Source organism: Aedes aegypti, chromosome 1, assembly GCF_002204515.2.
Source record: "Aedes aegypti strain LVP_AGWG chromosome 1, AaegL5.0 Primary Assembly, whole genome shotgun sequence".
Lineage (NCBI taxonomy): Eukaryota > Metazoa > Arthropoda > Insecta > Diptera > Culicidae > Aedes > Aedes aegypti.
Genome location: NC_035107.1, coordinates 11,601,392 through 11,623,823, shown reverse-complemented (window position 1 = coordinate 11,623,823; position 22,432 = coordinate 11,601,392).

The following is a 22,432-nucleotide window of genomic DNA, read 5'->3' as shown; positions in this document are numbered from 1 at the left end:
AATGTATTTTTCATCACTCAATCGACAAGTATCGCCGCCCTGTATAAGCATGACGTTATTAATGAACGATTCATATTTCAGATCAATAACAGTACTTTATTGGCGTTTCTATATAGCAAATACGATTAAACCTCGATGTTCCATTACACGATATTGACTCATGAAACTATACAAAAAATCAAAATTATTCTATTGCATGGTTAGGGAGCATTCAAAAATTACGTCCATCGTTCAGGGAAGGAGGAGTCTACGAAAATGTGACAATGCATCCATTAGGTACTGTTAAAATCGCGACAGGGAATTGAGGGGACGGAGTGTAGAAATCCTTAAAATATGTTGGACGTCATTTTTTAATCTTCCCTTACTATGATGATCCCCTTAAACAATTTACCAAAACATTTCCATTCCATATCTCGATGGTGTCGACAAGTCGATGGTTCCCTTCAATATCGACCTCTGGAGGGTTGATTGTATGTTGAAAATAACGTTTTATAGCTGCTGCGCATAGTAAGGGACATAGTTGAAAAATGGTTCCTTACTATGCGCACTTAAGAAGAATAAGAAAATGAAGAGAAAATAAGGTGCACTTTACCAGTGATAATTGCTCGATAAATAAACCAGTGCCTACATACTAAAAATCTGAAATATATTCTCTTTAACTTGATTCAAATGACTTAAGTGATGAGGTACTCCCTTAGCATTTTTGCTAACGGGCAGTCAATTTGGACGTTTTTCAATATTTTTAAAGCTATTTTATTTTTTATTAAAGTAATAAACGAAAATTTGTCAAGAAAATTCTTCACGTACTTTTTTATTACTATTGTATCAATATATGGATAACAAATTTTAAACAAAAATTTAAATGATTTACCAGATTTTGGTGGATTTTGGTAAAAGTGCGCAGAGTTAGGAGCTGCGCAGAGTTAGGGGCCCTCACGGTAATAGAGCGAAAAATTGTTAACCTGTCAACTGTTACTCCGTAACAAGTTGGCGGCGTACAATCTTATTTTAATATTTTCAGTGGAAAAAAGTTGCGAAAAATAATTTCCTGTACCACTTCTTAGTTGTCCTCTGTGACAGTTTCAAACTGCAATAAAAGAAGTTTTAGAATTAATTTGACGTAGACCTAAAAATAACTAAATTTAAACACCGTCAATTTTCTTATCAGGGGCAAGTGAAAAGTTTATCATTAGAGATTGAATTTGTGTTTTCTCTTTAAGTAGCCATAAGTAAACATGGTTTGCAATTATCATAGAAAAACATAACGTGCTGATAATTCAAGAAACACTATACTCAAACGCTAAAAGCTATTAGAAATCATGGAACTTCACTAAAAGATGTTGCCAAACATTACAATATTAATATGCCTACTTCGGGCAGCCAATTGAAAGGGATACGTTGACTGAAATGTTGCAATATTAGAGAACACAAGGAAATCTCGTGGAATGTCTATGTAAAGCTAGTTCAAAACATAAAAATGGGGTATAGGTCTATCCACATAAAAAAGGTTCTAAATACGTTATTGAAGGATTCCGTTTGATTTTTCCCCAAGAGTTATCCGACGTTATATCCGACTTTCTCAAAAACAAATAACGAGCGGTGGAAATTCTACAGAGCAGAAATGCAATTGCTGTCCTATAATGTAAGAACCAACATTGGAAATGTTGCAGTTATAATGTTGTCGAATCATTTCAACTAACATAACTGAAGAGAAGAAAATTAAAGTGAAAAGAATAACATTTTATTTGTTTACATGTTACTTGTGTTATTGTTCATTGGGAAGTCTTAACAAATGTTAAAGCTAATAGAAATCGTGAATATAACTGTTTGTTTTAGAATTTATTGTTCAAAACGGTAAACTTTTCACTTGCCCCACTTTTGGGGCAAGTGAAAAGTAAGGAGACATTTTTCAAAAACATTTTCTGTATTTTTTTCTTCAATTTTTCATAAAAATCAATTTCAGCATGCTGCTTATATTTGGTGGGAGTCAAGCTAAAAAATATACACGACCTCATTTGTTTCAATTTAAAGTCTCTATAATTTGAAGAATCTCAACTATGCGAATTCCATTACCCACTTGCCTCACGGTACCTTAACATCTTTCTTCGAATTATCTTCCGGGTGGCATAGCACCAACAGCCGTTTAAGTACTTCACCAGCCGAATTGAATATTACGGGGAACCGATATATCGGATATAAAAACGCAACATCAAAAAACAAATGCAGCCATCCGCGCGCACAGCCTGCTGCGATCTAATGAACAATAAACGATAAATATGAACTGAAATGATGATTTGAACTTTTCAGTAACATATACAGTATTGGACAAAACATTTGCAACCTTCTCTATTTTACATACAAAATGACCAACTTCGGTAAGCTAGAACTCAGTTGTTTATGGACCTATTCGAATGAAATTTTCACAGAACGTCATCCGGGCGTCGTTTTTTTTTCTCTTGAAACAAACGGATCTGCTGTTTCCGCTCCAGTTTTCCACGTTTTGATCGATGGACGGCACTTCTCCGATATAACCGACGTCAGAACCTATCGTGGCGCTAAAATTGACTCTTATCACTATCTAGTGATGGTGACGTACGGTATCGACGCCCGCCTCGGTATAACCTAGCGTGACTGGCCCAACCGAACGCGCAGCATCTTGAGGTAGCGTTCCCGGAAGAGGGCGAGCTTGACGAAGCCCCTCTTGAGGACTGCTGGAGCAACATAAAAACAGCCATCAACAACGCAGCCGAGAAGGGTAGGAGAACATGTAACGATTGGTTCGACGAAGAATGCAGGCTGGTTCTGGAGGAGAAGGATGCACCGCGGGCTGCAATGTTGCAGCAAGGATCATCTGGTCACCCTTCAATCCCCCAACTGTGTGTTGGGGCTAAAGTGCTCTAAAAATTCCTAAAAAATCCGGAAAAAAAAACCATCGAGTGTGTTCAATGCGTTAAATCAGTTCATTTTCGCTGCAAAAATCTACGGGGCAACGCCGTTCTAAAAGCCAAAAAGCGACCTTTTTACTGCTCCGTTGAATGTGCTGACATGTTTGCGTGTAGTGCCCGAGAGCAAAACGGTTATAACCAAATTATCGACGAGATCAAATTGCTCACACAATCCGTCTGAGAATCGAAGCAAGAATCCACGCACCTACGACTAGCCTTCGAATAATCTGCCTACAAAATTGATACTTTGGTGAAGACTACTAAAGCAATCGAGGAATCGCAAGATTTTCTTTCAAAGCAGTTCGATGTGCTATAGAAGGATTTTGATGGCTTCAAGAAGCAGTTGAGTGGATTAGAGATGGAAAATGAAAGGATGCGTGCAGAACTTGAAAGCTGGAGAACCGAACAAGCCACAGTAACGTCAAGGCTGGACCAGTTGGAATTGGGAGTAGACAAAGTAAACCGCGGCATGATTTCGCGTAACGCGGTCATTTTGGGTGTTCCGATTATCGACGATGAAAATCCTAAGACTCCAAATAATCCAAATAATCATCAAGACAACCCATTGGTCCGCGAGTACAGTAATCTTCTAAGATGTTACAATTTTAAAGTGACCAACACATACACGACCAGACCGGCAAGTAATAATATCTTGGATCATGTTGTCTGCTCCGATGCAGTTAAGAATAAAGTGGTTAACGAAACCATTCTCACTGACATAAGCGATCACTATCCGATTCTTTCGACCTTCAAACTGGGTAGAACAATTGAGAAGCGAACTTTGGAAAAAATAATAGTTGACAAACAAAATCTGAATGATGCCCTCGAAAATGCAGTTAGAGGCCTGGCTTACGAATCAGCTGAAGATCATCTGTATAAAGTAATGGATTTATATAAAACTTTAAGAGAAAAGTTCTCGGAGCTTCGATCTTTGGAAACTCCTGCGTATCAAGGAAAACGTCTTAGCTAGCTGTAAGCACCATCTGAATGAAAGTATACCAAAAGAACTCCTTGCACACATTTCTAAAATGGTACAGCGAAATAAAGATACTTGTAAAAAAATTTACTATGGAAATCTGTTCCGTTGCAATCAGAAGCAAAGTTGGAAAAACTTGAATGAAGTTTTGGGAAAATCTCGTTCTGGTGAAGTGGAAGAAATAAAGCTGATGGTGAATAATCAAGAAATCAGTGGACACTCAGTGGCTGATGCATTCAATCAGTACTTTAGCACAATTGGACCCTGTTAAGTATTCCCGGTTCGGTAAATCCGCAGAAACCCCAACGGATTCTGATTGAACTACCACGAGCAAACTGTTCAGTACTGTAAATGTATGTGACACCAATGTGTATAAAAAGAAGCCGAAATAAACCAAATAGTCAGTTCTTAACAGAAATCCTAAAAGTTAATTTAATTCTTATAATAAGAAACGTCTTGAAATATTTAATAAAGTTCTTGTTCACAGAACGGAACAGACCCCAGCTTGCCTCAACAATAAATAGCCAACGAGACATAAATAAATACGATACGCTAACGCCTCTTCATGCTTCAATTTTACTGCGGCCTACAACCGAGCAAGATGTTGTGATCGAAATAAAAAACCTAGATGCCAATAAAAGCAGTGAACCAGATAGAATACCTGTAAAATTCGTCAAAGATCATCATCAAACTTTCTTAGCACTGATTCGAGATGTTTTCAATCAAGCCATTAACACGGGAATCTTCCCAGATAGGCTGAAGGTAGCACGTGAGACACCGATCTATAAATCAGGAAGCAAAAATGATATTAACAACTACACTGCCCATAACTGGTAACATTCGAGTAGGCATTGAGTAAATGGAATACCAAGTGTGCAATTTATGGCAGTATGAGAGGAAACTAAAATTTCTAAAAATTACCAGGAACTCAAAAGTGCTTATTTTAGGCTGATATTTTGTACAACTCATATCGCATACTAGGTGAATAGTCAGAAAATAATTCTGATAGAAATTTCATTGCTATTACATTACGAGGCTCATTTATAACCTCAATGTGACTGTTATGCGGTTATAATTACCAGTGTGACATAACAACTTGGTATTTTTTTTCGAATTTTCTAGAACAATCTCACAGATTTCAGTAAGTTGATCGAAAGTATTTATCATTTGATGACTCTCCCCGGTATTAACACCAATTTGTCAAAAATGTCGAATGTGACTGTTATGCAGTTATGGGCAGTACAGGCCAATATCAGTTTTACCTGTTTTGAGCAAAATATTTGAAAAACTACTAGTAACTAGGCTGCTCAACTTTCTCCATACGCACAATATCATGTATAGTCATCAATACGGATTTAGGACAGGTTCCAGTACCCTTACAGCCACTAGTGAATTGGTTGACGAGATTTACGATGCTATAGATACTCAAAAACTCGTAGGAGTGCTTTACCTCGACTTGAAAAAGGCGTTAGACACTATCGATCATGAAATATTGCTTCGAAAACTGGAATACTATGGATTAAGAAGAACTGCAAATAATTTGATTCGGAGCTATCTTACGGGAAGAAGTCAGTTCACTCACGTAAATAGATCAAACAGCATGGAAAGCCTCGGTTATTTGCGAACGACACCTCGTTGTCATACGAAGCATCGGACCCAAATAATATAGTGGATCAAATGGAGCAAGATCTCGTAAAGCTCCAAGATTACTTCAACGAAAATTTGCTGTCTTTGAACTTGTCTAAGACCAAATATATGATGCAACATTCACCTCGTCGCAATATCTCACCACACAGAAATTTGATAGTTCAAGCTATCCCTATAGATAAAGTTCAATGTTTTAAGCATCTTGGTTTAATAATTGACTCAAAGCTCACATGGAGTGATCACATAAATTCACTCCAGAAAACCATCAGTTCAACGTGTGGCATGCTATGGAAACTTTCCAAGTTTTACCAAGGAACGCATTGTTGACGATGTATCACGCATTCGTTCAATCAAAACTGCAATATCTTGTTTCGCTTTGGGGAGCTGCAGCTAAGTCCCGATTGAAACCACTACAAACCATTCAAAATCGTTGTCTGAAAGCTGTGTTTAACTTACCACGGCTATACTCCACGGCAAATTTGTACGAAAACAGTCCTCCTTCAATATTGCCTGTGTTTGCTTTACGAGAACTGCATTGTTTGCTTCATATTCACAATCAAATGTACAACCAGGAAATGCACCATAACCAGGATATAGAACGAGCCTCACATAGATACTCACTACAAAATGCAGCATTCCTACTAATATCGCGTACCAACACAGAGATGGCTAAGAAATCGGTTTCATACCTTAGTAGAAAATGTTTTAATTCTTTACCAGAAGTGGTGAAGCTTAAACAAAACACGAACAAATTCAAGCAAGTTGTGAAATCCATGATAAAAGCTAGTTTACACCGGTACATATTACGATTCGTAATGTACACTTTGCCTGGATAAACACGAAATCAACAATTCCTGCTACTCCGCTGCTACCTCATTGGTGTACCGTGAACAAACATCGTTCGTGGTATCTTCATTCGCTATCGACCGGGAGGAATTTTCAGTTCTTCCAGGTAAGAGCTGGTATATGTCTGGCCGAAGTCAGTGATGCTACGCGCCTAGTAATGTTGAAAAAACCGTTCCAGTTCTTGCTTATCTGCTGCTTCTCTACAACCTCTTCAATGCCGCACCGTGAGCAACCGTTCGTGGAATCTCATCCGCTATCGGCCGGGAGGAACCCCAATTCCGTCAGTCACTGCCACCAACCACTACTGCCCTCCATCAGCCCACCATCGTAACACATCGCTATACGTTAAATTCCTAATTAAGATAAGAAGCTTGTAACATAAGTTAAAATACTACACTTCCTTAAAAGAGCAACTATGCTCACTGGAATGTGTATTGCAATCTATAAAACATAATAATGAAAAGATGAGGAGGTTTTATGCCTGTTGGAGGAAGATTCTTGAAAGAAGATCACCTCCAATGGGCTTTTCCCTGCTCCATAAGAGAAGAAATAAAAAAAAGGAACGCGACAAAACGTGGAGCGATATAAAACAAAACGAAAGCAGCAAACCCGCCTATTCCGGAACAAAAACCGTCGCCTGGAAGAAGCGGAATGTGAAGAAATGGAGCAGCTGCGTCGTTCACAAGAAATGCGAAAGTTCTACGAGACGCTTAACGCATCCCGAAAAGGCTTCGTGCCGCGAGCGGAAATGTGTAGAAATAAGGATGGAAACATCTTGACGGACGGACGTGAGGTGATTAAAAGGTGGAAGCAGCACTACGATGAACACCTGAATGGCACGGATAACACAGGTGCAAAGGGTCACGGCAGCGGAGGAAGTGACTACGTCAGCACGGTGGATGAAGGAAACTAACCTATTCCCACATTGAGGGAAGCTACGAATGCCATCAACCAGCTCAAGAACAACAAGGCAGCTGGTAAGGATGGTATTCGAGCTGAGCTCATCAAAATGGGCCCGGAGAGGTTGGCCGCCTGTCTGCACCGGCTGATTGTCAGAATCTGCGAAACGGTACAGCTGCCGGAGGAGTGGAAGCAAGGGGTCATGTGCCCCAAGAAGGACGACAAACTTGAATGTAAAAACTATCGTGCGATCACTATCCTGAACGTCGCCTACAAAGTGCTATCCCAGATTATCTTCCGTCATCTCTCATCCATAGCAAATGAGTTTGTGGGAAGTTATCAAGCAGGTTTCATCGACGGCCGCTCGACAACGGGCCAGATCTTTTCCAAATCCTCCAGAAATGCCGTGAGTACCAGGTTCCTACGCACCATCTGTTCATCGATTTCAAGGCGGCATACGACAGTATTAACCGTGAAGAGCTATGGAAGATCATGGACGAGAACAGCTTTCCCGGGAAGCTCATAAGATTGATTAGAGCAACGAGATTTTAACGAGATCAGGACAATTTGTTTGCTTCACGAACTACATGGATGTTATTGGGAGAAAATTTGAAAGCTAATGGCGAATGCGTCGAAAAATGCTAGTAGGTGGAACTGAGCGCGACAGGGTCCGCCTAGGAAGCAGTGTCACGATAGACGGGGATACCTACGTTCAAGGTGGTGGACGAGTTCGTCAACCTCGGATCCTTGCTGACAGCTGACAACAATGTGAATCGGTAGATACGGAGGCGTATCATCAGTGGGCTCCAGAAGAAACTGCGGTCCCATTCACCCCCGCACCAAATGCACGATGTACAAAACGCTCATAAGGGCCCATGCACATATTTCATAACGCCGAAGGGGGTGGGTGGGTGACTTCAAGATGTTACAGGTCATACAAAAGTCGGAAAATATTCTTACAAAATGCGTTACGAGGGGGTAGGTGGGTGTTGAAAATTGTCATTTTTGGCGGTAGTCCGCTACGGGCATGAGACGTGGACTATGCTCGACGTGGACTTGCAAGCTCTTGGGGTTTTCGAACGCCGAGTGCTAAAGACGATCTTCGGCGGCGTGCAGGAGAACGGTGTGTGAAGGCAAAGAATGAACCACGAGCTCGTCCAACTATACGGCGAACCCAGTATCGCGAAGGTAGCTAAAGCTGGAAGGGAAGATTCAAATATGACGTCCATCGTTTTTCGGGTTTTCTAGACCCCCCCCCAGGGCATGTTGAAAGAATGCCGGACAACAGCCCTGTAAAGATGGTGTTCGCCACGAATCCGGTCGGAACAAAGAGACTAAGGCTCAGCGAGCTAGATGGATGGACTAGATGCACCAGGACCTGGAGAGCGTGGGTCGAAGTCAAGGATGGAGAGAAGCGGCCATAAACTGAGTGAATTGGCAAAATATTGTTGGCAAGGTTTTATCAAGCTAATTGATGTAAAACCAAATAAATAAATAAATAATAATCTCATATAAATAGCCTATGAAACAATTGAGAGTTTTAGAGCTTCCACGTGCTCAGCTGGGATTCGAACCCAGAACTCTTGTATGCTAGACGAATGCTTTACCAACTAAGCTACCGAGCCACTTCCCCACAGATCACGCAGACCCTTCTCATAACCCATATCTTTCTAACTCATGTATAGCACACGTAACGTTTTTTTCTTCTATTAAATTTTTAATTATACCCCATTTAATATGGTATTTGACTGACGTCAAGAGGTATTTTTTATGTGTGTTCCAATCAGAGGTATTCAAAATCAAAGTTGACTTCCCAGTAAACACAGTAAACAGTAATCGTATATGGTAAGGTACAAAAGTACAAATGTGGAGGCGATATACGTACATTTTGCATGTAGTCTAATGGAGCATGTACGATTCGCTGCCACGTTTTGTTTCGCTTCCGTGTTTTTTTTTCTCAATCGGCTGAAGAATTATGGAAACGGCTGGGGGTGCTATGCCACTTAGCGAATATTGTGAACAGAATAATTGCCTTGTGAAGTGACAATAGTGAATCCCCCGATTTTTGAAATTTTCGCAGTGAATTTGTTGATTTAATCCTACCTGAAGGAAAGCTTAAACTCGCCATCCGGATTCAGCGGCATGTTAATAAGACTTTCAAATGGTTTTCATAGCAAAAGCAATCGAAAAAAGCAAATTAGTGTTTGATTCTTTGTGTGCTTGCATGGCGAGCGAAAAAAAAGTTAGCAGTGAGGTGCACATAATACGGCGATGGAATCAATTAGAATCCAACTGGTGAGATCGTTCTGAATTATAAAATTTTGAAACCACTAAATACGTGCCAGAGTTGAAAATCTAATTTTCGATTCGGGAAGTGTGAACTCATTTCAGATGTCCATTTGATATCTGGGTGTTTTCATTTCATGCGGGGCTTGCTGTGATGAAAATGACCTCAGAATATGTGTGTATGAACAACCATTCTTGAAATGGGTCGTTGGAATTGCAGTAGAGCTTTCACCAGTGCTGGGAATGGTAATAGTAGTAGGCTTGAATTTCGCGAAAATCACGTGGCTTTCTCAGTACAGTAGTACTAAAAAGTGAATCTCATCAAGTAGGCTATGTTGGGTGCATGTCATTGAAGGTTCTAAATGCGGGAAATGCAGTGTGAAATAGAACATTTTTCTACAGTAATTTTCGGTTGCCCTTAGCAACGGGTGTTTTGCAATTTTCAAGGCTCTTTGCCTACAGCAGCGATAGGCGTGAGTTTCACTAGCTTCGCTGGCTGCGATTGGCTTTCTTTGGCTACTGTAGAATGAATTTCAGATTTTTTCCCAACCCTGGCTATCACCTTTCATCTCCAGGGCTAAAATTGTCTGCATCTATAAAGACATCATCGTGTGTCAATAAATAGCTGCAAATAAATTTCTGCCATAAAAGCACTGCCGGTCAGTGGGAAGTGGATTGTATACACTTACATATACATACATACATAGTCTAATGGAGCATGTACGTATATCGCCTCCACATTTGTACTCTTATGCACTATCATATAACTCCCAAATGTTTTTCATTTCGTTTCGTTTCGAACACCCTATGTTACTTTACAAAAAAAGCTTTAAATCGGTAAGAGCTACAAAAAACTTGTTTTGCAAAGTTGCTTGAAAATTAATGGTGTTAAACGTTATTGAAGAGTGTTCACTATACTTTCTACAAATATAAAAGTTAGTTCACACGTTTTTATGTGGATTACTCTAATTAAAAAAAATCAAACAAAAGGCCTAACTAATACAAACAATTTTGCATAAAACCGTTTTCGTCTAATGTTTCATTCTGAAGCTCAAAATTCATCTTTTTGTGTAAAACTGCTCTCTGGACCATAGTGCATAGTGTGGACATTTTTGTTCAATTTTACACGAGGTAGCATAGGCAACAAATCTTTGGCAAAATTCCTGGCAAATGCTCGAACGTCGGGAAATATGTGAAGTAATTCTCGTAATAACCATTTGAGAAAATTATGGAAGATTCAATTGATTCTTTTCCTGCATTCCGTCCACAATAAATCTTTTAAATCTTGAAAAATTCCAGAAGAAACTCCTGGAAAATTCATTCATTCCTTGATAAATTCCTTAGAGTGATTGCTAGATATTTCCCTAGAGGAACGTATGTAGTAATTAATGAAGGATTTGTGTTTCTTAGATAAATGCTTAGAGATTTTTTGTAGAAATTTCCGAAGAAGTTTCATAGAAATTTATGAAGAACTTGTTCAGCTTTTTGGATAAATTACAGCAATAATAACTGAACTGTGTAACAAGTACGCTTCGTAATTTAAGAATTATCACTGTATTATATTCATTAAATGTTTTCCATTAAATAGTACAGTGGGATTCCGTTTTTGGCATGCTCCATTTTTGGCACCCCCCGATTTTGGCAACAAAATGGATCCGTTTTTGGCAACATTTTTGAAAACCATTAAAATTTGTAAACTTTTGTAAATATCTGTTTATTTTTTGTGTTAGTAATTTGAAAAGCAAGTCAGCTTCACGCTTATCGCATCCAGAGCTCAATTTTCGTTGATATTCCCCCAAATTGCACAGACTGCTACCGTACGCGCCTATTTACTTCTAAAAGGCCGTGTGTTTGCAGTGTTTCATAAAATCATTAATCTGTATGAGAATCTCAACTAGAGTTCCAATTTAATTTTTCAGGCATTCACGCTGTATGACCAGCCCATTTGAGTATGCCGGTAGGTGATACACATTCTTCTTCGAATTTGGAAAAGCTCTTTTGAACAAAGCATAAGCATCGACACAAGAGCAACAAAAAATCTATGAGTTTCTATCATAAATTTTGTCGCGCCTCTTCAGCTTACTGTTCCTTTAGTTGTGGAATAACATGCATAGCGATCGTTGAAGCAGCCATAACAATAGAAACAAGCCAAGCAAAAAGTCGGGTCTCTTGGCTTTTTGTAGAATTTCTTTGACAATACCTAAATAAATAAACGACTCACAGAATAGCTCTATACGCTGTTTCGCCACCATGACACATGTAAACACAGTTGAAACTACACTTTATTTTCAATAAGGTAATTAAAGCGTGCGATGGATACGATAGAGACTTTGTATAATGTTAGATATTTGAAAAAACGATCCAATGATGCTCAGGCTGGAGTAGGGTAAGTGCTCCCTTAGTTGTGGGTGTTCCTATAGTTGCGGTAGTGCCGTTTTCACTGATTGTATTGCATTAGCCACAGAACCGACACTGCCAATCGACGTATTGGCTTGTTGATACACGGAATAATTGAAAACAGCGTTCAAATTGCTATAAAACTGATGAAATATCACTAAAATTGCTAAAATTGTTCTTGCTTGTACCAATAGTTGCGGTAAAGTGTTCCTATAGTGGAGGATCCCATAAGAAAACAACGTATACCGCAACTATAGGAACACAAATTAAAAATATACCGCGACTAAAGGAACAGTGTACCAATAGTGGAGGTATTATTTTTCACTGACATGCCGTGGATTACTACGATGAAATCATTTTTCTCATTAAGTCAATGGTCGGTACTTCCCGCTACAACATCAACATGTGCATTAATTGTGCTTCTTGAATTATGGCGGTTAAATGAAGTTCTATCGTGCTTAGTACCTCCACTATTGGTACATCTACCCTATAATGCGTGCCATACCAAGATTTTAATAAGGAATGCGGGCCACATGGATCAAAATGTTCCTAATGCTATCCTAGTGATCCTTAGCTAGGTCTAGAAGTTTTCTAACTGTATTCTGGAGAATCCTTACGGGTTAATATAATTTTATAGTGAGCTTCTGGAAATTTTCAGTGAAATCTTGAAAATACTGAGCGAAGTCTGGGTATTCGTATCGGACATTAAAGGTTTCTTGCGGGATCCTTAAGAGATATAATTAGTTGCTTGAGACGCTGTGTAAAATCTGTCGATTCTTTGTAAATTTTTAAGGTCTCAGACGTCCTGTAAGTTTCTAGCACAATGCTGCAATGTTCTAGTTGAATTCTGAACATTTCTTGCTAAATCTTGAGGATTCTGAATGGGTTTCCAGCAGAATATGGAGTTTTTTCAGCATTTTCAGAAATATCGCAGCGGAATCTTAAATTTCTGAGCAAAGTTCTTGAAATTCCTAGCAAGCTCTTGGGTAGACGTTAATTCCTATATGACTTCTAGGCAAGATCCAATCGATTTCTAGCGAGCTACTTCAGATTGTTAGCGGATTTCTGTGGATTATTAACGGACACATGTAGATTCTTATCGGGCTGTAAGGGTTTCATAGCGGGACCCTGAGAATATTGTGAGCGTCTGTCACAATTACCATGACAGGTCTATAAATTTATAGCATAGCCCTCTCTTACGAAAATCCGCTTCGAAATGGACAATTTGGAAGGTTGGCCATCGTTTGGATCCATAATTATGATGTGATGACCTCCAAATAATATTATTGAAATTGAAAAAAATGGGTTCCGATTTTGGCACGGCTCCGTTTTTGGCAACTGAAAATTTCGATTTTGTTGCCAAAAACGGAATCCCACTGTATCGCATGTCCGTTCGTTTGTTTCACCGCCATGGATCGTACCTTCTGTAGAGTTGCAATTGGCATACGTTTGCCCAAATGAGTTCCCTACAGCAGTTACACGCGCCTAAGAAAAGAACCCAAACCAGCCCAAGTTGTCAACGTGCGCATATTTGCGATGTCTCTCGGCGGACATCGACCTGCCAAAAAATCCTTTCAGGATCCAATGACCTTTCCCGTTCGGCTTAGCACACTCCTACCGAACTTGGGGAGAGAATTTGCCTTAACGTGCTAATGCGGCCGTTGGAAAGAGAGGTCGCAATGCCATTGAAGTTTCGGGTCCAAATTTTGAGAATTTTTGCACTCGTGACCTCGAAGCCGAAGGTCACAATTTAGCGGGTATCTAAGGACAATTCCCAGCCTTGATCGTCCACTTCGTTTCGAACTGTGGAAGAGGCAAGAGTGGTTAAAGTACTTGTTTCGCGTCGTGGTGTGCTTTATTAGGTGAAATTTAACTACATGGAAGTTCAAAGTAGGAATACTAATTAGTTTCCCTTTCCATTGAGCTAGTTCAACTCCCCAAGGAGCATACATATTATAATTGATACATATTAACTCTTATAAGACTATATTTAGTCATATATCAGTTGATATGCCTTAATTATACCATGTGTGTTACTCGGGTCTCTAAAGCTAGTAGAAATATTCTCGTTGAGTGTTTAGTGCGTGTGTAGAAACCAGAATTGCGGGAAAGAAGTTAGTTCGCTAATTTGTAGGTGGTGTAAAACATGTGCGTTGTGGCTTTTTGTGTGTAGGATTCGTGGCAGCGGAGGCCATTGCCGGCACACCACCATCCACCAAAATCTTACTCTTGACCCCACCGTTCGACTTTGGAGGATTCCCGGGGCACACGTGACCGGAAGAGGGTTGCGCCGCGCCCTAGACAGGCAAGCCGCCATTACCGTTATCGTCAGCGTCAGCAAATCCATCAGCGTCAACCACCCAACCGTCAAGAAGGAGGGAGACAAACGAACGCACGTGCCGCGTTCACGCGTAAGTCCGCGGATCCAGCGAGGACCAACGAAATGGACCGTTGATCGCGTCCGCGATCGTGTTCAGGCCGAAGCAGATGCCAACGCAGCTCCGCGTCCACCGCTAGACCACCTCCACTATCCGCAAACAACCCGCAACTCGTAAATCCATGGTAGAGTGAGTACCAAGCATGCATGTTTTTCCGTTGTGTCGTCCATGCTCATGAGACAGTACGGCACAATACAATAGATAGCCCGTATCCAATGAGAATATATACCAAGGTGAGGAAGACGACATTTTGTGTGAGTGACATCCGTGTACGGTGCAAAATGTATCACAACTACAAGCAAGCGAGCTTTCATAAGAAGCCGTGTAAATAGTGACGTATTAGATTTTTGTTTACGTTTTGTCTTGTTACGAATACATCATTGGCCCGTATCCGTCTCGTTTTTATCAATGAGTCAATGAATACGTTTCACCCAATACCCCGAAACCCACACCAGTAGCTACAAAAACCCACATCGAGAAGAAGAGTCCGTGCACGGCAAGCGCCGTAGAGAGAGAAAGAGAATGAAGTAGGAGATGACACGCACGCTTGAGTAGGAAAGGGAACAAAAAAGGCCTAAGCAAACATGTAGAGGGAAGATATTGTACATATATTTATAGTAAACCATATGCGTTATTCGTTAGAGCTTTGCACTGAGCTTTTATAGCTAAGGTGTGTGCAATAAATGTAGTCAATGGTTCCCAACCTAAATTGTTTGAGGTAGTCCGTTGAAGGAATTAGTGTCTTGTGAGGGATTTTCATGTAGCTCGTTTTCATTTCGCTTTTCTTGTAGTCACGGTGTACTATATTTAAGAAGGTGATATATTCCGAAAACTGACAGTTACTTGACGACGTCATTCGTATCCCCCTCGAACAAATTTTCAAAAAAAATGATCTAGTGGTCCGGATGGTATATGGTACGATAGGAGTGACGTCAAATGTTTTCAACCAAATCAGTGAAGAGCCTGCCTTGTTAATTTTTTATGCCGTGCTTGTAGTCAGGTATTGCAGAATACGCTCTCATTTGAGTATGAAGCACGATCAAAGCAAGCAAAGAAAAACATCCCATCTGTTGCGGTCCACGATCGTCATTGTATCGCAAGGTGTAACAACTCTGATAAATGGAAGCAGCGAGTGAGAGCCCCAAAGAGAGAGCGATGATAAAATCTATTTTTCTCGCTTGTTTACCGTTGGGGATAGGTGTTTTTCTTTACTGGCACGATAAACAATCCACGAACTTCCAATAGTAATAGTGTCCCCCAGACTTGGAGCATGTTTAGAGGGGTTTTATCATGCACTACTATCCCCCAATCTGATCAAAGTTGTAGCAGGATACGATAAACAGTCTCTCATAATGTGCAGCATGTTATGATAGTTACAGAGAGCGATACGTGAGAGATTCTCTCAATTTTCTCAGGATTCAATCCCTGCTTGTAGTTTGTTTTTACTGGGTAAGTCGGCCCGAAATCGAATCAAATTGGAGACAGTTTGGAATGGAGTGACTTTCATACTAGACCGGTGATGAGAACACCCCGCTCTAGTGGTTAAGGTTTCTTAGGATTCTAGGAATTTGTATTTGGAACTTCAGTGGTATTGATGGCCTTTAGCCTCTACCGAGAAGTACAACGGCTAATTTAACGCAGACAGTCAGCTTTCTTCCCAAGTTCTTTAAAATTAACCCCTCCCTTGAAGGGACTCAGGCCGGGCAAACCTGCAAATTGCTGGGTGGTCTCCTTTTAGGAGTGGCGCTAAAGCCATCCACTTACGAACGGGAAGCGCGACAGGTTGGTGGGTTACAACTGTTGAAAGGGAACGTTATGGTAACTGTGGGGCAATTTATGAATCAAGAATTGTATAAATTCCTACAGAAATGTGTATAAAAAACTCGAAGGACTACTAGGAAGGATTTCTCTAATAATTCATAATGGAATACTTTAAAAATCCTAACAAAAACTCTAAATCCTAGAGAAACCACCCAGAGAAGAATGTTTAAATGTCTGTAAAGCAATTCATGAAGAAACACTGAAGGAATCCTCAAAAACATAGCATAGTATAGCATAGGCTGACTGTACGTCATTGGTTGCTACTCCTTGATTGATTCGAACCGGTAAGAATTGCCAAATGAATATGGGATGGGATTTTCCGCATATTCTCGAAGTGCAATTTTAGCAGCTCTCATTTGATTGATCAATAACGGCGCCGACCAAGTCCTTACATTCAGTTAGGAAGGGGAAGGAACGCTATTGTGTAATGATCGTTGCTTCTAAAGACCGAGTATACCGAGAATAGTGAGTGAGGAAAAAGATCTGGAGTAGACCTATTCATATTTTCAAAAATGTCGGGAAATCTGCCAGTCAACCAATATTTAAATTTTTCATATTGAAATGAACTTCTGGTCAAAATTTCAATCAATTTGGAGAAAAATTGGATGTGCTTCAAATCAATTATGTATTAATTTCAAGCTTTAAAAATCATAACTACCGGATGGACCACTAAAAATTATTGGAAATACCTCTACACAGTAGTTGATTCAATTCTACGAACTTTTGTCGAAAACGATTTTATGATTGGAGCAAGTTTTAACATAGTTTGGTTGAGGTTTGTGCTTCGAGGTTCTTGAAAATCACTATTTTTAGGAAGTGTTCTCTCTAAAACACATACCTGCATGAAAATTTCGAGTGTGTAATTTCCAGGACATAATAACTACGCATATCTTCAAATCAATCCCGTTGAAAGTTACAAGTTATCTTGCGAAAATAAAATTAAAAAATAGGAAATTATGAAGCACATATGTAAATCCGCTGTGGGGGAGCAAAAAGCACCATCATGAGCTATGAGGAATTTAAAAAATGAACACGTTAGCACTGCTTTTTCTCAGTCGATGATGATGATTGTTTTCAAATCGTTCTGAATCGTCAATGAAATGCAATCAAAATAATCATTAATCGGAAAGAAAAAGCAATGCTAACGTGTTTAATTCATTCATTCGTCGGCACATGTGTCATACGCGATTTAACTACAGTGATACCTCCATGAGTCGATGTTCCATGACTCGATATCGACTCATGGAATCATAGGGGAATTCGGGGTAAAACCGACACCCTAAGCTTATTGATAAAATTTGTGTACTTTCGCATGTTAAACGAACCTGAAATTGTTGCAGAATCACATATTGGTTATAAATCTATCAATCCTTGCGATCGCAAGATGCTATATTAAGGTTATATAGTGATTAAAATCAAATTGATATTTCATCATTTTCAGGTGAGACAATTGAGAGTGCGGGTAAGATCGACACCCTGTTGGGGTAAAACCGACACATGCATTTTGAATAGAATTTATATGTTGTGAACATCACCATCACATGGCATATTAAAAAGAATGCTTTAAACATGACTTTAGACTTTTATGACCCCTCCTTCTAAAGGATTGTACACATATTACGTAAATTATTGAGAGAGGCCGAAGATCCCCTAAATATATGTGACAATTTCAAATGTCCCATGTTAAGATTATAAAGTTGGGGTGAATACACATGGATATGATTAATTTGTGTTCATGGAATGTTTACGAAGATGAAGTTGTGGCAAATGATTGGTTTTAAAAATAAATATTGTTTTATTTTAACAAGACAGAAAAGTGTAATTATTTTCAGTTATTAAAAACTGACGAGCCTCATGGTTTGTAAATAAATTATAATATTAAATAATGTGCAAACATTGAAAATTCTATCAATTCTTCAATTTCAAATGAGAAAAATTTCTTCAAGTTTTTTTCAAATAAGTTTAAACGTGAAATATATAAATATTTTTTTTAATACCTAGTAATAGCATGTGGCAAATCATATAGTGTCATATTTTACATGTTAACAACTTCGCCATCCATGAACTTCACTGGAATTCGAAAACAAAGACTCGCATAAACTACAGAGGAAGTCTTCCGATGAGAAAGATTCCCTGCAGTTAGATTATGAAGCAAAGAAAGGTGTCGATTTTACCCCAAATGAAAGTGCCGATCTTACCCTGAGTGGACACTTATTTTTCAATAGAGTTTTCAGCTGTCGAAAAACCAAAAATTAAATTCTCCTTCATGTTGTATGAACGTAATAATAGTAGACGATGATGTAGACGCAGAACAAATAATGATATTTTAAAAATTTCACATGCGAAATAGTTATACAATAACATCAAAATTTTGCAACAGCTGTTGCTTCTATGTTATCCAATATGATTTTGTTGTTTATTTTGGCAGTTTATTGGTAGAGTCAGTTGTAATGTCATCCGAAACACAACATTTCACAAGTAAAGATAGAGCGTGGCGGAAACTGCATGAAAATCTGCTCAAAACATGAAAAATCAAAGGGTGTCGATCTTACCCACAGTGTCGGTTTTACCCTGAATTCCCCTACTAAAAACAAATTTTCATGGTTACTATGATGGTCCCTATAAGGAGCTTTCCAAAGGATTGCTGTTCCATGACTCGATATTTCCATGAGTCGATGGTCCCTTCAATATCGACTCATGGAGGTTTCACTGTATCATCAGGTTGCGATGCAGTGTTCGATCTTTGGGCATTTTTGGTAATTTATTGCTATAGGTAACATGTTAGCTGTTAATGGCCAATGAGTTTATAGCTTTACAATGCTCTATTCCCTTTGACTATGCCCTAAAAAAATAATGTCAATGTGTGTTTTTTGTACCATATATATTAGAAAAACTGTGATTTCAGGGTACTGTGGAGAACAAATCTCGATCAAACAATGTTAAAACTCAATTTGATCTTATTAGCGTGTTTGACAAATTTCAACAGAATAGAATTAGCTTTCAAATCGTTGTAAAAGCAAGTGGTTTTGACTTTTCAAATGCAAGTTATGATTTTTCAAACCTTGATATAAGCTCAAAACACATTTTTAACTTGAAGTATATTGAAATCTTAATTAAATAAGCAGAAAAATTGACGAGCCATTGTTCTTAGCATGAGAATTCAGAATACTGCTTGACCGGTAGATTTCCAGACATTTTTTCAAATATGAACAGGTCTAATCTGGAGTCACCTTTGGTCGGTGATGCGATCCATGGATTAGGAGGGAAAATACGACCTTCTCTTAAAATATGTTTTGAATTTTTGTATCGCAGTAAAAATGTATTGAAAGAAATTATAAAAATGTCGACCGAACTATTCAAAGGTTATTTTTAGTAATTATGAAGACAAAAAGGTTTAACAGAACAGGTAACAGAAATAAGGGTATTGTTGACACATGTAATGACGAATCATTCAAAGTATGTTTGAAAATTAAAAAAAAGTTACGTTGCAACGAAAAAATGTCTTACGTCGACATTCATATTGTCAAACTATTCAAAGGTTTACCCATAACGCGGGTAGATCACCTTTTCGTGGTGCGTTATGGGGTAAAGATCTACCGATGAACCCTAGTCCTGACTGCTTCAAACGAAGAGAACAGGATGCTATAGTAATCAAAGGAACACTATTAGTCCTTGTTACATTTTAAACCTTGTTAAAAGTGACAAGTCTCGGTTTTCCAGTAGCCGAGAATGACCTTGAGACAAGGATAAAAATGAGTCGAAATCTACAAGTTGTTTTCTAATCTTTTATTTATTGTTCTCTAGTTTGAAGAAGTAAGGACTAGGATTCTGATGCATGGACAATATCGGTGTCACTTCCCGACTTTATCAAGGGATCCGATTTTGACTGATAAAGGGGCGCGCCTGCGGAGAGTGTACCCACCACACCCTTCGAAGGGTTTAAAAAGCGGAACCTTTCAATTAGAATCCTTTCCTGTGATCAAGTTAGGAATGACAACTGTAAAAAAAACCGCATACTTTATCACTTCTCGATAGTGACAAAGTAACACGACATGCACTATACAAAGGACACGGGATATACTACAATAGATCAAATATTGGTCGCAGTGGTTTATGTTCCGAACAGAAAAAAAAAAAAAATTCAAAGGTTATTTTTAGCAATGACGAAAATATAATGGTAGGGTAAATGATGGCTTCGGCACCCTGAGGGTATTTTCGGCAGCACTAACTTATCTACGGAACAAGAGTTAACTTCACTGTACTCAACATATTCCTTGAACTATAATCTTCCATGTAAATCACATCTTTCACAAAAATATTATATAACTTGCGTTTTATCGTTAAATGAAATAAATGCTTACGAAATTATCGTCATTCGTGAGCTGCCGAATAAAACAACACAAGAACAGCTTACAAAAACTCACCACTTAAAAAGGTCCAATTCTCCGCTCCAATGCCGATTTTTTCACAACAGCTACGCACCGATCACTTATGCACTATTGAACTTTTGATTTGTATATAAAGCACTCGAAAATACTTAATTCTTACGCTTTAAATCACAAATTAAAATTAATGCACTTTGATTTCCTCGGCAATTACTTTTTATTACGGGAACAGGTTGCCAGAAAACAATATTCAATTGCGGTGTATTTTTATTCACGATTTAAATTCACAGAAAAAAATTAATATGACTAATTAATTTATTAGAATTAGGCAACAAAGCATGCATTGGTAACAATCGAGCCTTTTAATACTTTCTTATTTGAAGATTGTAGTGCATAAATACATAAATATACTGAGAAACATATAAAATATACGCCTTTTAATAGGTGAACTATATTGGCAAGTCATAAGTGAATTGATTTGCAAAGGGCCTATTCTGATTTTCTCATACACTGAGAATAATAGGAACGCAAATAAATTGTACTGGCATAGTTTGGATTTTGATCCGAATCCGAAAAAATCGTGGAACATTGCAATCTGTATTTTTTTATGTTACCATTCATTCTCTCGGTAATAACTTGATGATAGAGCGTTCAAGAGCAGCAACCTTTACAGACCACAATCATATCGAGCCATTCAGCGAATAGTTCAATTCATGGTGAAGTTATTTACCTTTCGAATTTGAAGAAATTTGAAAAGAAATGTGCAAGTACCGTCGTTGGGGGTGAGATTTGGCCAAAAATGCGTAAGTCCTCATTTATGTTTGAACAAATTTCGCAATTTGACTTGATGTGTTCGGCTAAATATGCGAATACATTGCAAATTCTGAACAAATAATTGAAATTTGATAGTATTTCTTTAAATTGGAGACGTAAAATTGGCCCAAATTCACCCCTTCGAAAGGGTGACATTGGGCCAAACAAACTACACCCAGGAAATTGAACTATCGATAAACATAGGAAACCATTATGAAAATTCGCCACAAGAAAAAGGATTGAAATTCATAAATTTACGTTATAAAACCAAATTTGAAAACAAAAATACATTTCACGGCAACTTGGACAGGCTTCAAATTTATCCCTCTCATTTACCATTATCACGTCTATCTTTTGATACTATGGGTAGTGATAGGGATACTATCACTTCTTGGAAAAAGATGGATAGAAGATAGACTATATTACCTCTATCACACTATCTGTAAAATTTTATAGCCATCCCTATCTATCCTATCATTGATACAAAAACCGAAACCAAAATCTTGCGCATAATGGGATAAATCTAATAGAAATAATTCAAGGTATGTTCTCATGGATATTTTCGGAACGGGCACGACGAGGGGATGACGGAAATCGATGTCCGACGCCATTTTGAAACCCAAGATGGCGGCCTACGGTTAAGGAAAATCGTTGGAAACCCATGCAATATGGGTATTTTCGGAACGGGCACGATGAGGGGATGACGGAAATCAATGTCCGACGCCATTTTGAAATCCAAGATGGCGGCCTCAGGTTTGGTAAAATATACAGTCGACTCTCCACATCTCGATGTTCTACATCTCGATATAACTCCCTATGTCGTTGATTTCATAAGTCCCTTCAGTCTGCATACATTTTCACTCTCCATATCTCGATATCCTCCTCATGTCGATATCTCCATTTCTCGATGTGTTTCTGTTGATTTTTCGTTCTCAATTTTCTCTCCGTATGTCGATATGACCAATATCGAAGGTTACT